At 53.0% G+C, this 13,276-nt stretch overlaps 1 protein-coding gene, 1 long non-coding RNA gene and 1 pseudogene across 2 annotated transcripts in view; 1 reads left to right on the top strand and 2 right to left on the bottom strand.

Annotated features, from left to right (window-relative positions):
• LOC133339127 (E3 ubiquitin/ISG15 ligase TRIM25-like) overlaps positions 1-9,469 on the bottom strand; it is a 44,012-nt pseudogene extending 34,543 nt beyond the window's left edge.
• LOC133339144 (uncharacterized) overlaps positions 1-13,276 on the bottom strand; it is a 172,123-nt gene that overhangs the window by 52,264 nt on the left and 106,583 nt on the right. The gene's annotated exons all lie outside the window — the stretch shown is intronic.
• The window catches only part of LOC133339111 (E3 ubiquitin/ISG15 ligase TRIM25-like), a 160,192-nt gene that overhangs the window by 61,128 nt on the left and 85,788 nt on the right, over positions 1-13,276 (top strand). The gene's annotated exons all lie outside the window — the stretch shown is intronic.

The following is a 13,276-nucleotide window of genomic DNA, read 5'->3' as shown; positions in this document are numbered from 1 at the left end:
CTCCTCACCCGGAGTTGGCAAAACGGTATGGGGTTGTGGGATCCGCCACGTTGGTGAACGCAGATGGGGACCGATTGTTTATGAGGATGTTTAACCCCCACAATACCCCAGCGATACTGCGACGGCGCACCCTGATAGCCACAGTACACCCCCTGCACGCACGCCACTCTAACGACTCGGTGTTCGCACTCTGGGCTGAGGACCCCGGTCGTCCTGAGGGTGAGCAGGACCTGGCCTGGCGAGTCGGCCCGACTCCCCGAGCCGAGGTCGTTCCCCTGCTCGACACATTACATGTACCATGGGCAGATTTACCTAGGGGAGAGGCCGATCGGCTGCGCGAGTTACTGCGGGAGTATGCCGACGTGTTCAGCGAACACGACTCGGACGTAGGTCGGACCGACCTTGTTAAGCACCAAATTGACACCGGTGCAGCCCGACCCATCAAACTCCCTGCGTACCGAGTGGGCGCACCCGAACGCACCCAGATCAAAGAGGCGGTTGGGGACATGCTTCGCGATAACATAATTCAGCCCTCGGCGAGCCCCTGGTCAGCCCCGGTGGTACTAGTAACGAAAAAGGATGGGTCAACCCGGTTCTGCGTCGATTACCGTAAACTGAACGCAGTCACGCTCGGCGACGCCTTCCCCATACCCCGCATCGACGACACTTTTGACAGCCTCGCCGGAGCGCGATATTTTTCCACCCTCGATCTCGCGTCCGGGTACTGGCAGGTGGAGATGGCGGAGGAGGATCGGCCGAAAACAGCATTCACCACCCCGATGGGACTATTCGAGTTTCGAGTACTCCCGTTCGGACTCACCAATGCACCCGCGACGTTCCAGCGGCTGATGGAGTTGGTGATGCGGGGTTTGCAATGGGAACAGTGCCTGATTTACTTGGACAATGTGATCGTGTTCAGTAGATCTTTGTCTGAGCATTGGTCCAGGCTACGAGAGGTGTTCCAGCGACTGCGAGCGGCTCATCTCAAGCTCAAGCCACGTAAGTGTTACATCGCACAACGCGAGGTGGGGTACCTCGGGCATCGCGTCAGCGAGGCAGGCGTGCGCACCGATCCGGAGAAGGTACGCGCCGTAGTGGAGTGGCCACGGCCAAGGAATCTGATAGAGATCAGATCATTTTTGGGGCTCGCCACCTATTATCGTCGATTTGTAAAGGGATTCAGCGAGATTGCACACCCCCTCACCCAACTCACCTCCCCTAAGCACCCCTATCAGTGGACGGGGGCCTGCCAGACGGCCTTCACCACTCTCAAAGACCACCTCACCCACGCCCCCACCCTCGCTTTCCCCGATTTTACCACCGATTTTATTTTGGACACCGACGCCTGCAGCAGCGGGCTGGGCGCGGTGTTGTCACAGGTACAGGATGGGACGGAACGAGTCATCGCGTACGCCAGCCGGACCCTGAGTGGGGCCGAGCTGAACTATTGCGTGACCCGCCAAGAGTTGTACGCCGTGATTTTCGCATGTAAGCAGTTCCGGCCGTATTTGTACGGCAGGAGATGTCGCGTACGCACTGACCATTATGCTCTTCAGTTCCTTCTTACATTCAAGGAGCCGCGGGGGCAGATGGCCCGTTGGTTGGCGCAGTTGCAGGAGTACAACCTGCAAATCGAGTATCGGGCTGGCCGGACGCATGCAAACGCGGACGCCTTGTCGAGGCGACCCACGGTGTACGCCGAGACGAGAGCGGAGGAGGCCTGCCCGTGTTTCACGGGGGGACGCTGCCGGCAGGCAACGGACCCCCGAGAGGCCGCGGCCACTGACCCCCCCCCAGCGAGAGAGAGCGCAGTGTGCGCCACAGAGAGCCTCACAGGTGGCACTGAGGATCCCGTCGACCGCCCGGCAAGCGCGGGACCCGCGGCTTGGGACCCGATCGGACGGATCCAGGAGGACGTCGGCTGCGCCTTCCCGGGCCTAAACGACGAGCAGCTGAGACAGACCCAGCAGCGAGATCCGGATCTGGCGGCAGTGGAGGCGGCACTGCGGGAGGAAAAGAGCGCCCTACCAGGACCCTGGAGCGGTTTGTATGCCCGGTTGTGTGTGCAGAACGGAGTGGTACGGGAGTTAACCGAGGCCGGCCAGCCGGGGTGCATCTGTGTTCCTGCCCAGGTGCGACCCCAGCTGCTACGGCTGGTGCATGACCACCCACTCGGGGGCCACGATGGGGAACGACGTACTCGAGAGACCCTGCGTCGCCAGTATCTCTGGCCCAAATTGGCACAAGACGTGGCGGCCTGGGTACAGGGCTGCCGCGCCTGTCAGCAGTGCGGGCCGAAACCGGCACGATACCAGGTACCCCTAAGGCCGTTCCGCGTCAGCCGCACGAATCAGCTGGTCGGGATCGACCTACAGGGGCCATTCCCGCGATCCCATCAAGGCAACCGATATATCCTAGTCGCAGTAGAGTATTTCACCCGCTACCCCGTGGCAGTGGCCATCCCTGATAAAACGGCCTTGGTGGTGGCCCGGGCATTTGTGGAACACTACGTACTTAAGCACGGGATCCCAGAACGAGTCCTCACCGACGAGGGTAGCGAGTTCGAGGCCGAGTTGTTCCAGGCACTGTGCCGAGAATTCGGAATCCAGAAGGACCGAACCACAGCGTACCACCCCCAGGCGAACGGTATGGTGGAGCGCATGAATCAGACCTTAGCGGGGAAACTCAAACGTATGGCGGCTGCAAATCAACGGGATTGGGACGAACACCTCCCCTACGCCCTTTTCGCCTACGCCACCACCGTACACACGTCGACGGGACAAACCCCGTTTTTAATGATGTTCGGCCGTGAGTCTTGTTTACCCGCAGATCTGCTATTCGGCGTCCCTTCCCCCCAGCCGGAGGAGGGAAGCCGCCCCGTGGAACACCTGTTGGAGACCCTGCGAGAAGCCCGAGGCCGAGCATACCCGCAAGGGGAAGCCGCGCATCGGCGGCAGGAACAGGGCACCCGACCCCGCATGGAACCCCCCTTATTCCTGACAGGCGCTAAGGTGTGGCTACACACCCCTCGCGTCGGGGCCGGGCAGGTGGGGAAACTGACGACCTACTGGCGGGGACCCTGGACCGTGGTACGACAGATCTCCCCCTGGACGGTACTAATTGATGGCGGGGAGAGGGGTCGAGAGACGGTGGTCAATGTCCGCCGCTTAAAACCATGGAAAGCGGCCCCGGCGAGAGAGAACCCCGTCACCCGAAGGCCCCGAAATCCCGGAGTACCCGCACCCCTCGTGTTGGGGGGCCTCGCACACTACATGGGCCCCGCCGGGCCCCCGAGACGCCCCGATCCAGTCCGGAGACGGCGCGGACGACGGCCACTAAACCCTTCCGCTGCTGAGTTTGTGCCCCAGCCCACAGGTGCCGGAGGACGGGGAGAGCTGCTGGAGTGGAGGAGGAGACCACCGCAGGAGCTACAGAGGACGGAACCACCCGCCCCGAGGCCAGCCACCAGGTCCGGACGGATCTCCCGGACCCCGCAACGTGGGCGCGGCCCCAGCGAGGTGCTCCAGTCAACCCGGGACGGGGACTGGCACCTCGGGGGGCTATGTGATGCCGCCGCCGCGAAGCCGTTCGGCAGGCGCCAAATCTCCGACCTCGCCACCACCAAGCAACGGAGCCGACCCCTCGTCTCCCTCACCTCACCTCACATGAACACACCCGCACTCATTTCCCCCCCCCCATAGAGCTCCGAGGGGAGGTCGCCTGGCCGACCGGTTTTTATCCGAGAAACCCTTATCGGGATCAACTCTCACGGTTTCCGGCGATCAGGGAATTGGATGACCTCCCCCGTGCTACGTTGCGCCGCGGCGCTGCGACCGGCCTTAATATTGTGTGGTCGCGGCGTGGGGCATTCGGCCACCGCGGTTGAGGCGCATTTCCCCCCACACACACCAGTATCGACGGGGCAGGCAGAGGGAATAAGCATTGTGATGGAGGAGCATCATTAGAAAACACGCAGCGCACCTGAACTGCATAATCCGGCACCCCCGCACCGGCAGCGGAGGGACGGCATAATTACGCTCGGGTACGCAGGCACCATTGTTAGGGGAGTTAAAGGATAAGGCTATTAGTATAAATAATCGGGAGAGGGGAAGCGCGCGAGGAGCCATGCACAGCTTCCCACGACGGGCCTTTGTGATGGACACCACCGCATGAACCTCGATGATGGGGGCCTGCGTGAGAAAAGGATTGATTGGAATTTGCGCCGTGCAGGTCGCTCATTTGATTAGCGGAACAAAGGCACCGCGGAGTTGCCTGGCCCGGGCGAGGGGGGGCGCGTGCCATTGTTTGGAGTTCACGCCGCGCGGACAAAGGATTAATTAGCATAGCGAAGGCGCACGGTGCAGGGGAAGGGGGTAGGGGTCCGGGAATCAGGATAAATGGGGAGCGCAAGGGGGAAATCGCTCTCTTACTCCAGCGCCAGGCGACCAGACGCAGCTGCAGCCAGCGACCCGGACGTCCGTGTGACGCACCGAGGCACGCGGTTAGCACAAGGATCAGCGGACCGCCGTGGACACTTAACAGTGAGTAAGAAGGTGAATTAGAATCATAGGCAGATAAATCGGGAATAGGTATAGAGGTATCAGCGTAGGCCAGCCTCGTCGACTCACTGATTTGACATCAATTCGCAGGTAGCATATAATAAATCATTAATAGCGAAGCGTGGTCTCGCGTGATCTTGTCGTGCAGAGTGTCGCGTGGGGAGCTGCGTGTGTGTGCGTGCGTCCACCCCGGGTGCGATACAGGTGCGTGATCATAACGTGAGTGGAGTTGGAGTGCGCGGAGCGGCGTGTGTGTGGGAGTGCTCATACGTTCGTTACGTGTCGGATACGGATGCGCATTGGTAACGTGCAGCACAGGGCTATAGGCGGGCACACGCTCGCAGTATACGAGAGCTGTACGTAGCGGTGTAAAGAGGGGGAGTGTGGCGTTTGATTGATGATGCTGTGCGCGTGTATGCTCGCAGCGTGGGAGCGCGGCGCGAGACTGTAACAGTAGGGGCGTCGCGTTCGAATGCCGGCGAAACCGTAGCGGGTAATAGGGAGGTGGGGTAACCTAAACGGAATAGGGGATGCAGGCGGGAGGGACCCCGGGGGCCAGCGGCCCCCACACAAGAAGCAGAGACGACATCGGGTCGTGAGCAGGCGCTGGTGGATTGTTGCATCGCAGCATCATGAGATGTGGCAATGGCTTGGGGAGGCCTTCATCCATCAGTGGATAGATCATGGCTAATGATAATAATGATGACCATGTACATTGTTGTTGCTGTTGTTGTAGGGTTTATTTAAAAATTTCAATTCCAATAACATTTAGTTTAGAATCACAATGAAACAAACTTAATGGGAATCTGTTAAAAATAGGAGAGATAATTAACTAAACTGAGAAAATATGAGCTGGCGTTCCAAATGGCAGCCACTGCAGCTGCGATGCGAGTCCATGAGTAGAGCTGTGTTCTCAAGCCCAGTGGATGCAAGCTCTCATTCAGGAGCCTCCCTCTGCTGCTGCTGGAGAGAGGGCTCTGTGCCAATAGCGACACTGGAGACTCATTCCTCACCTGCAGGAACGCGAGCGAGTCCCTCTCCTGCGCTAGGACCTGCAGGCGAGTGGCTGCTGCCTGCAGCTCGCTGATGTCGCGCTGGTAGCGAGCGATCTTCTTCTCGATCTGGGACAGCTGCTCACGCCCTTTCTGCTCCGCTTGCTCTAAAGCCGCCTTCTCCTCCGCATCCAATGCTGCTCTCGCGTGGGTGAATCTGACCGAGATTGAGGCCTTTTCAACTGTCATGGATCCCTGCAAAGAGAAATAAATACCATCTCTGTTCATTAAATGTCTGTTCCTTTGTGAAATGACATTCAGGTCGGTGTGAGCCGAGTACAACTGTGAAGGTGTCCAGACAGTGATACGAGTCTGCTTCACTGAGGCCTCCTTCTTCCTCTTCCTCTGATAACGCCACTGTGCATTTTCACTACAACACGATTCGTCTTAACTGGCGGGGGCTGTTCGACAATGACGTCATCAAATACCATTATGAGTACATTTAGCTCCCGTGCTATTCTCATTGTGCAAGGCTATCAGGACTATGCTTTGTTTACCTTCGCATGAAGCAAAGGGAAGTCTGTAATTTGCCTTCAGCATGTAGAGCCTGAATGAAATGGGAAGGTAGGCCAGTTCCTCTTTAAATGGATGTATTGAATGTGAGAGAAAAATCACATATGTATGGATGAAGAGAGGGGTTCATGAAACCACTTGCTATACAGCCACCTGGCCACCCTAAATCCTGATGACGGATGCTTGTGTTGTGCCCGAAACTTCGTGATTTATTAAATTTTATACCTACGTAACTTTACAGAAATAACCAAAGAGTATAGTCTGTGTGTGATCCACCAACTCTGCGACCAGATAATTGGATAAGAGGTACATACCACCTCATCTGATCACTATAGTTCGCAGTCATTGATGTGGTAAACTGTATGGTGATATGGGAATCTTGAATTTCCACCACTGATTGTGTTTCTCAACGGAGATGAGAACCACATCTTTTCTCATCCTGATTATTGATGTGTATTAACCGTTGTGCCTTGAGTCCCACAATGTGTTTAGAGCCAATGGAAGTCCACGTGAATGAATGGAGTTCTCCTCCATCACAAACCCTACTCAGAGTGGAGTCACAGGGTCACAGAGTCTGGCCCAGACACGGTACCTGCACGTCTTTGCGAGCGGCCTCCATCCGCCTCACGGACTCCTCCGCCTCCTTCCTCTTCTCCTCCACCACCCGCGTCTCCTCTCCCACTTGTTTCTGTGAGAGACATCACCAGGGGAGACTCCACTCACTCTCTGAGCGTCCCCTCTCACCCCCGCTCCACGCGAACCCTCCACAGTGACGGGGGCAGTAGCCCCGGTGCAGCGATGGAGGCTGGGGGAGCAAAGGCTGCAGGGAACAGATTTCACGAGGAGTTAAAACGTGTTCAGGGCTACCTAAGTAGTGGGTGGGGATACCTGTGTAGTGGGTGGTACTGAGTAGTGGTTGGAGCTACTTGAGCAGTGGGTGGGGCTACTTGATCATTGGGTGGGGCTACCATAATAGTGGGCGGGGCAATATGAGGACTGGATTGACAGGGCACGGGAGTGACAATGTTACTGGTAGGAATGAAGTGGACCAGCCACCAATAGATTATTTCGTCCGTCCGTCCGACCGTCCGTCCGACCGTGTAGCAACATCGCCTCCTACTGCAAACACTTGGCATGACCCTACAAAAACCTTTAGACTCAGTGAGGCTTTCCTGGCGAAACAAGTGTAACATTCCCTTAAAATTCCCTGAGATAGCTGTTAATTAAAACTTTGAAATTCAAATTTTACTCACAGCGCCCTAAAGCCTACAGCTAGGCCTAAAGCCTAGAACTACGCCTGAAACTCTCCTTTCGTATCCTACCCCCGCATGTATGAAAGGGAGTTAATGTTTAACAATGTTACATTCCCTCATGTTTTTCAATAGAAACATTTACATTTAAAGCTTTTACATTAATAATTAAAACATTTCAATACAAAAATTAACTCACGGCGCCCTAAAGCCTCCAGCTAGGCCTAAAGCCTAGAACTAGGCCTGAAACTCTCCCTTCGTATCGTACCCCCGCGTGTGTGAAAGGGGGTTAATATTTAACAATGTAACATTCCCTCATGTTTTTAAATAGAAAAATTTAAATTTAAAGCTTTAACATAAATAATTAAAACATTTAAATTAAAAATTAACTCACAGCGCCCTAAAGCCTACAGTTAGGCCTAAAGCCTAGAACTAGGCCTCAATCTCTCCCTTCGTATGGTCTGATTAGGTGTAGCAACATCGCCCCCTACTGCAAACACTTGGCAGGACCCTACAAAAACCTTTTCACTCAGTGGGGCTTTCCTGGCTAAACAAGTGTAATAATACATTATGTTTATATTCTTTGGTTATTCGTTCCTACCAGCCCAACCCGCAGGGTCCTGTTATCTGCCTTGCCTGCTACAGGAGGTCGTGCGTGTGAACCCGCGCCTGATGTCTGCATATATGCAGTTTGCATGTCTCTCTCCATGGTCGCTTGGATTTTTCTCTGGGTCCTCCGGTTTTTCTGTCCACGTTTAGGAAGGTGCGTTTAGAGTATTTGGCTGCCATACATTTAGATCTGATAAGCCACTTTGTTGAGCTGTCATTTGTGGCCAGGTTGCCTCTGAAAAAAAGCTACATAGCTCAGTGAGCTTCACTTGGTAAATAAAAATTCGTTTTAGTTTAGTTTAACATGGTACAAGGAGGGGCTGCAATGTCACTGTTGAGTGTCTGAGAAATTCGGTAGAGAGCATCTTGATGAAAATATAAATACGGTCACGATATACTTGGTCTGCCAAAATCACGTGACATTTCTGGAACGCCACGTCCAGTGACCCGGTAGCTGCTGTAGAGTGCGGCGCTAAACTGGCACAGACCGGCACGAGGCTACCAAGCGGTGAGCACTGCAGCTCACCCAGTCCCAGTCGTTTTACATTTCGTTTACATTTTAGTGAATGCTCCTCTCTACCACAAACCACTTTTTGTATACACCACGGTCTATGCACTCACGCCATTTTGAGAAAACATTTTACACATTGAAGTCCTTAATTTTTATAAAATATACTAAGAGCACATCTATAAATTTGTCATATAACAGGATTGATAATAACATGTGGTTGTATTATTTCTGCACTATGACCACCTCAGCATACCTGAAATGAAATCAAGGTTATTAAAATTAGAATAAACAATGGGCAGCTGAAAGAGGAATAATATAATATTTAGTTAGATATTTATTTTATGTTCAGTTATTACATGAAAATGATGACTTAACGCAGGAGGGGCTCCCGCTCACACACACAGACCGTCTCACCTCCCGTGTCTTGTGCTCATCCTCCAGCGTAGCCACATCGTGACCCTTGTGGTCTCCTGCGATGGTGCAGGTTGTGCAGACCAAGCTCTTGTCCTGACGGCAGAAAAACTTTATCTTCTTTCTGTGCATCTTGCAATTGCGGTCTTCAGGATTCGTGTCTGGATCCACCAGAATGTGGTCCCTGAACTTCGCGGTCTCCTGATGAGGCTTTACATGAGTCACACAGTAGGACATATCACACCTGAGGCAGGTCTTCGAGGCAGCGGTCGTGCCATCGTTGCAGAAGTCACACAAGACCACGGTGGCCATTTTCTCTGCAGCACTGCGCTTCTCCACCAAATTGGCGAGCGTGAAGGTCTTGCTCAGCTTGGGCCTCTGAGGGAAGGTCACTCGGCACTGCGGGCAGGAGAAGGACTTAGCCGAATCCCAGGCGCCCTCCACGCACTTGAGGCAGAACGAGTGGCCTCAACTGAGCGTGCAGGGGCAGCGGAAGGCGTCCAGTCAGATGGGGCAGGTCAACTCCCCTGGAGCTTCGCTATCACTGGGAGCCGCACTCGCCATGCCCTGTGGCTCCACTCAGAGACGGGCGCTTGATGGAGCTCAGGCAGTAACTGTCTGTAGATCAGGCAGTCGCTGGCTGTAGCTCAGGCAGTATCTGACTGGATCTCAGGCAGTCACTGGCTGTAGCTCAGGCAGCCTCTGCTGTATCTCAGGCAGTCTCTGTCTGTATTTCAGGCAGTCGCTGGCTGTGTCTGAGACGCTAAACAAGGAACAAGGCACGTTAATAGGTGACAAGTAGGAAGTCATTCAGTTTGATTTGCATATCACGAGACGTGCCCTGGAATGTGTTGACGTGTGAGAGAGTTCAAGTTCAAGTTCATGTATTAGGTATAGCCCTGTGAGCCATTCGGCTCTTGAATCGGGTGCAACCGCAACAAACAAAAACATGAACAAAAAACATCTTAAAGTGAATATGTGACTAAGTGCAAACAGAAAATCCAAGAAAAGACAGCAAAATATTGCAGAAAAAACACCGTACACCAACGCTGTGTGCAAAAATCCCAGTGGGATGCAAGTCAAACAACAACAACAACAACCACAAGACAACTTAGATTAAGGCCATCAGTCTAACTCTGTACTACAACAAACAAACATGGCTAAACCAAGAGTACAGACGTCTTTACTCTAGAGGTGGCTTAAAAAATAAGACTCGGATCACCTCGATTCAAATCGGCATCCTGACCTCTACTCACCTCATCACAACTCACCTGACCTCATCACAACTAATCACAACTGAACTCCACTCATCACAATTCACGGCACCTCATCTCACCTCACCTCAACTCACCTCAACTCACCCCAACTCAACTCCACTCAAGTCACCTCAACTCACTTCAACTCACCTCAGCTCGTCTCAACTGAACTGGCTGCTAGTAAATTCGTTGCTCCCCGCTGCTCTACTCCACGAGATTGTTGTTTTCTTCCTCTTTCAGTCTGTTTGTTTAGTTTTAAGTTTAACACTTTAAACTACTTCATGCAAATAATTTGTTCCTGTCTCAAAGTCGTGTTCCAGTAGTCGAGCTGTGAGACACCGGTGGGAGTTGCCGTGTTTAACTCGGTCACGGGGCTGTGGCTCAGGGTCCAGCTGGTGGAGCCACAAACCACCGGGCGAGGCCCTTTGCTGAACCCGGCACCGTTACCCGTGTAGGGGTGTCAGGGGAAGGATTCCCACCAATAGATGGGTTAGTGGGAGGGGTGATCGAGGAGATATAAGGAGAGAACGGGCGGGAAGAAGGGGCCTTTGGCGGGAACGAGATTGGGACGGCTGGGGACAGGTGTGGATGGAAGGAAAGGAATAAAGGACGAGACCCCTGCAATCTGGTGTCGGCTCATACTTTACACCCGCTTAGTGCGTAAAAAAACTAAATAGGACCTTTTTGCCGGTATAAAAGTATGAGAAAGTAATAATGATAGGTTTTACCCTTTATGGCAATACAACATGAGTTGTGTTCAGGTTTTCAAACACCAAATAAGATTGTGTGGTTAATGCAGACTGTATTCATTGCAACAGTCATCAATTTTGTGTTCGAACATCTTAACACCTCACGGGACCTCCCTTGTCAGTATCAAAATATAAGAATAATAAGTTTTACCCTTTCTGGCAATAAAACAGGAGTTGTGTTAATATGTTAAAACACCAAACAGAAACCTTAGCAAGGAATAATGTCTTCATTAACCACATATAGTTATTGTGGTGAATATGCAAAGAAAACATCCTCTGATAATTATAAAGGCATTGTATGTGAAACTGATTGGGGCGCGCCGGTTGAGGTGGTCCCTCAGGGTGGCTCTGTGGTCCCGCCCGCAGGATCGGAGCTCGTGATCCTCTCAGCGCCGTCGGAGATGCTCCTCCGAAAACCCTGCTCGAGGAGGAGTGGCTATCGACTGGCAGACCTCCATCCGCACCGCTGCCCCCAACGGGGGGGCTGCAGCCGCCCACCTGTGACGACGCTACCCCCACACCTTCCGGGGTGCTTCGGCCCGCCTCCCCTGGGGGTCCGGCCATGTGGACTCGCTCACGGACCGCACGGTTCAAATGACACTGTCACACATGCAGATTGTTCCACTGGTCTTTAATGTTACGATCGCGCGTGATTTTTCTCCACCCACAGAATTGCTGTTGTGGTTCATCGAGTTGCGAGTGAGGGGGGGGGCGTCTTGGGGTGTTGGGGCTGTCCGTTCCCGTTTCTTTGTGTTGATGCTTGTTCGTCTTCTTGTTGGTGCGTTCGTGGTTCGTTCGGGGTTCTATATTAGTACATTTGTTCTCGTGTTATTTTTTGTCAGCGGTTATTTATTGACGTTGCTTGTTGGGGGCAAACTGTATTTTTTCCCTGTGTTATCACAGCTGAGACGGCTGTATTTTTACATGGGGGAGGGGGGTGATGTAGTGTTACGTCACTACCGTGTGGGCCTCCACACACACGCGTGACGTCACAACCTGGGGGAGTGTCACTACCTCGCGCGGGTCCACACACACATGACGTCACTACGTCTGCATGCGGGAATGACATCACTGCCGTATCAGGGGGTCTGCAGGCCGTGGGTCAGTACCGCGGGGGTTGTGTGAGGCCGTGGCACTCTGGATGACCCCGGCTGGACATGTGACTGGATCAAGGTGGGGGCCGGGGGCCCCGGGGGCACCCTGGGGACCACGTGGTCACCTTCTCGAGAGTTCTCGAAGGTGAGCGTGCCCGGGGTGTGGCCCGCACACGCCGAGGCGCATATAAGCAGGCTCCTCACCTGGTGCGGGGCTGCTCGGGTCCAGGATGAAGATGCCTCGTGAAGACGCCTCGTGAAGAAGAAGAGTGAAGCCTCAAGTCCGCGTGGCCAACCAGTAGCCCTCCTGGCTTGGCCACACAAGTCGTATCAGAGCGTCAGTATTAGCGAGTGTTAGCGAGTGATGATGTGTGTTAGCGAGGATAGGTCGGTGGTCACCACCCTATGTTAAGAGTTACCCGTTGTGTTAATAATAAAAAGTGTTGCCTCCCAAGTTCAGTGTGTGCGCCTCTAACGAACTATTACACTACTACACACTACACTATTATACACTACTATACGCTCTACTATTATACACTACACTATACACTGGTATACACTACAGAATACACTACTATACACTATACAATACACTACACTATACACTACACTACTATACACTACACTATACACTAGTGCTGTACTAGTATACTACACTATACACTACACTTTGTATCATGAGTCTATGGGTCTCTGTATCATGAGTCAATGGGTATCTGTGTGGTGAGTCTATGGGTCTCTGTCTTAGTCTATGGGTCTCTGTGTGAGTGAATTTATGGGTCTCTGAGTCTGGTTCGGTGTGTGTGTATGGGTCTCTGTGTGAGTGTGGATCTCAGTTGTGAGTCTGGGTCTGTGTGATGGAATCTATGGGTCCCTGTTCGTGAGTCTGTGTCTCTGAGTGAGTGAGTGTCTCTGTGTGGTGAGTCTATGGGTCTGAGTGAATCTATCAAAGTGCTAATGCATTAACTCTTCCACAATCATCGTGCAGTAGACTTGGCACGTTTTTCTTGATAAACAGAACGAGCACTACAATAAGATTTGTATTGAATCAGATACAGCGAGTACTGGTCTGGTCACACACAAACTCACGTGAAATTAGTCTGTGTCACTGTACGTGTATTACTTTCTATAGTCACTTCAAATAAACAGTCATACTCAAGACAATAACGTGCTGTGTGTTCTTTTTTACCTTCGATTTTTATTGACCATTTTCATTATCTAATCAAACACGAGCAACCCGCACGGCCTTTGTACCTGACTGTCCGTGCCTGT

Source organism: Lethenteron reissneri, unplaced genomic scaffold (genome assembly GCF_015708825.2).
Source record: "Lethenteron reissneri isolate LAM-NWPU_2019-01 unplaced genomic scaffold, ASM1570882v1 scaffold_1640, whole genome shotgun sequence".
Classification (NCBI taxonomy): Eukaryota; Metazoa; Chordata; class Hyperoartia; order Petromyzontiformes; family Petromyzontidae; genus Lethenteron; species Lethenteron reissneri.
Note: the sequence above shows the minus strand (reverse complement) of the source record. Positions and strands in the feature narration are given on the sequence as shown.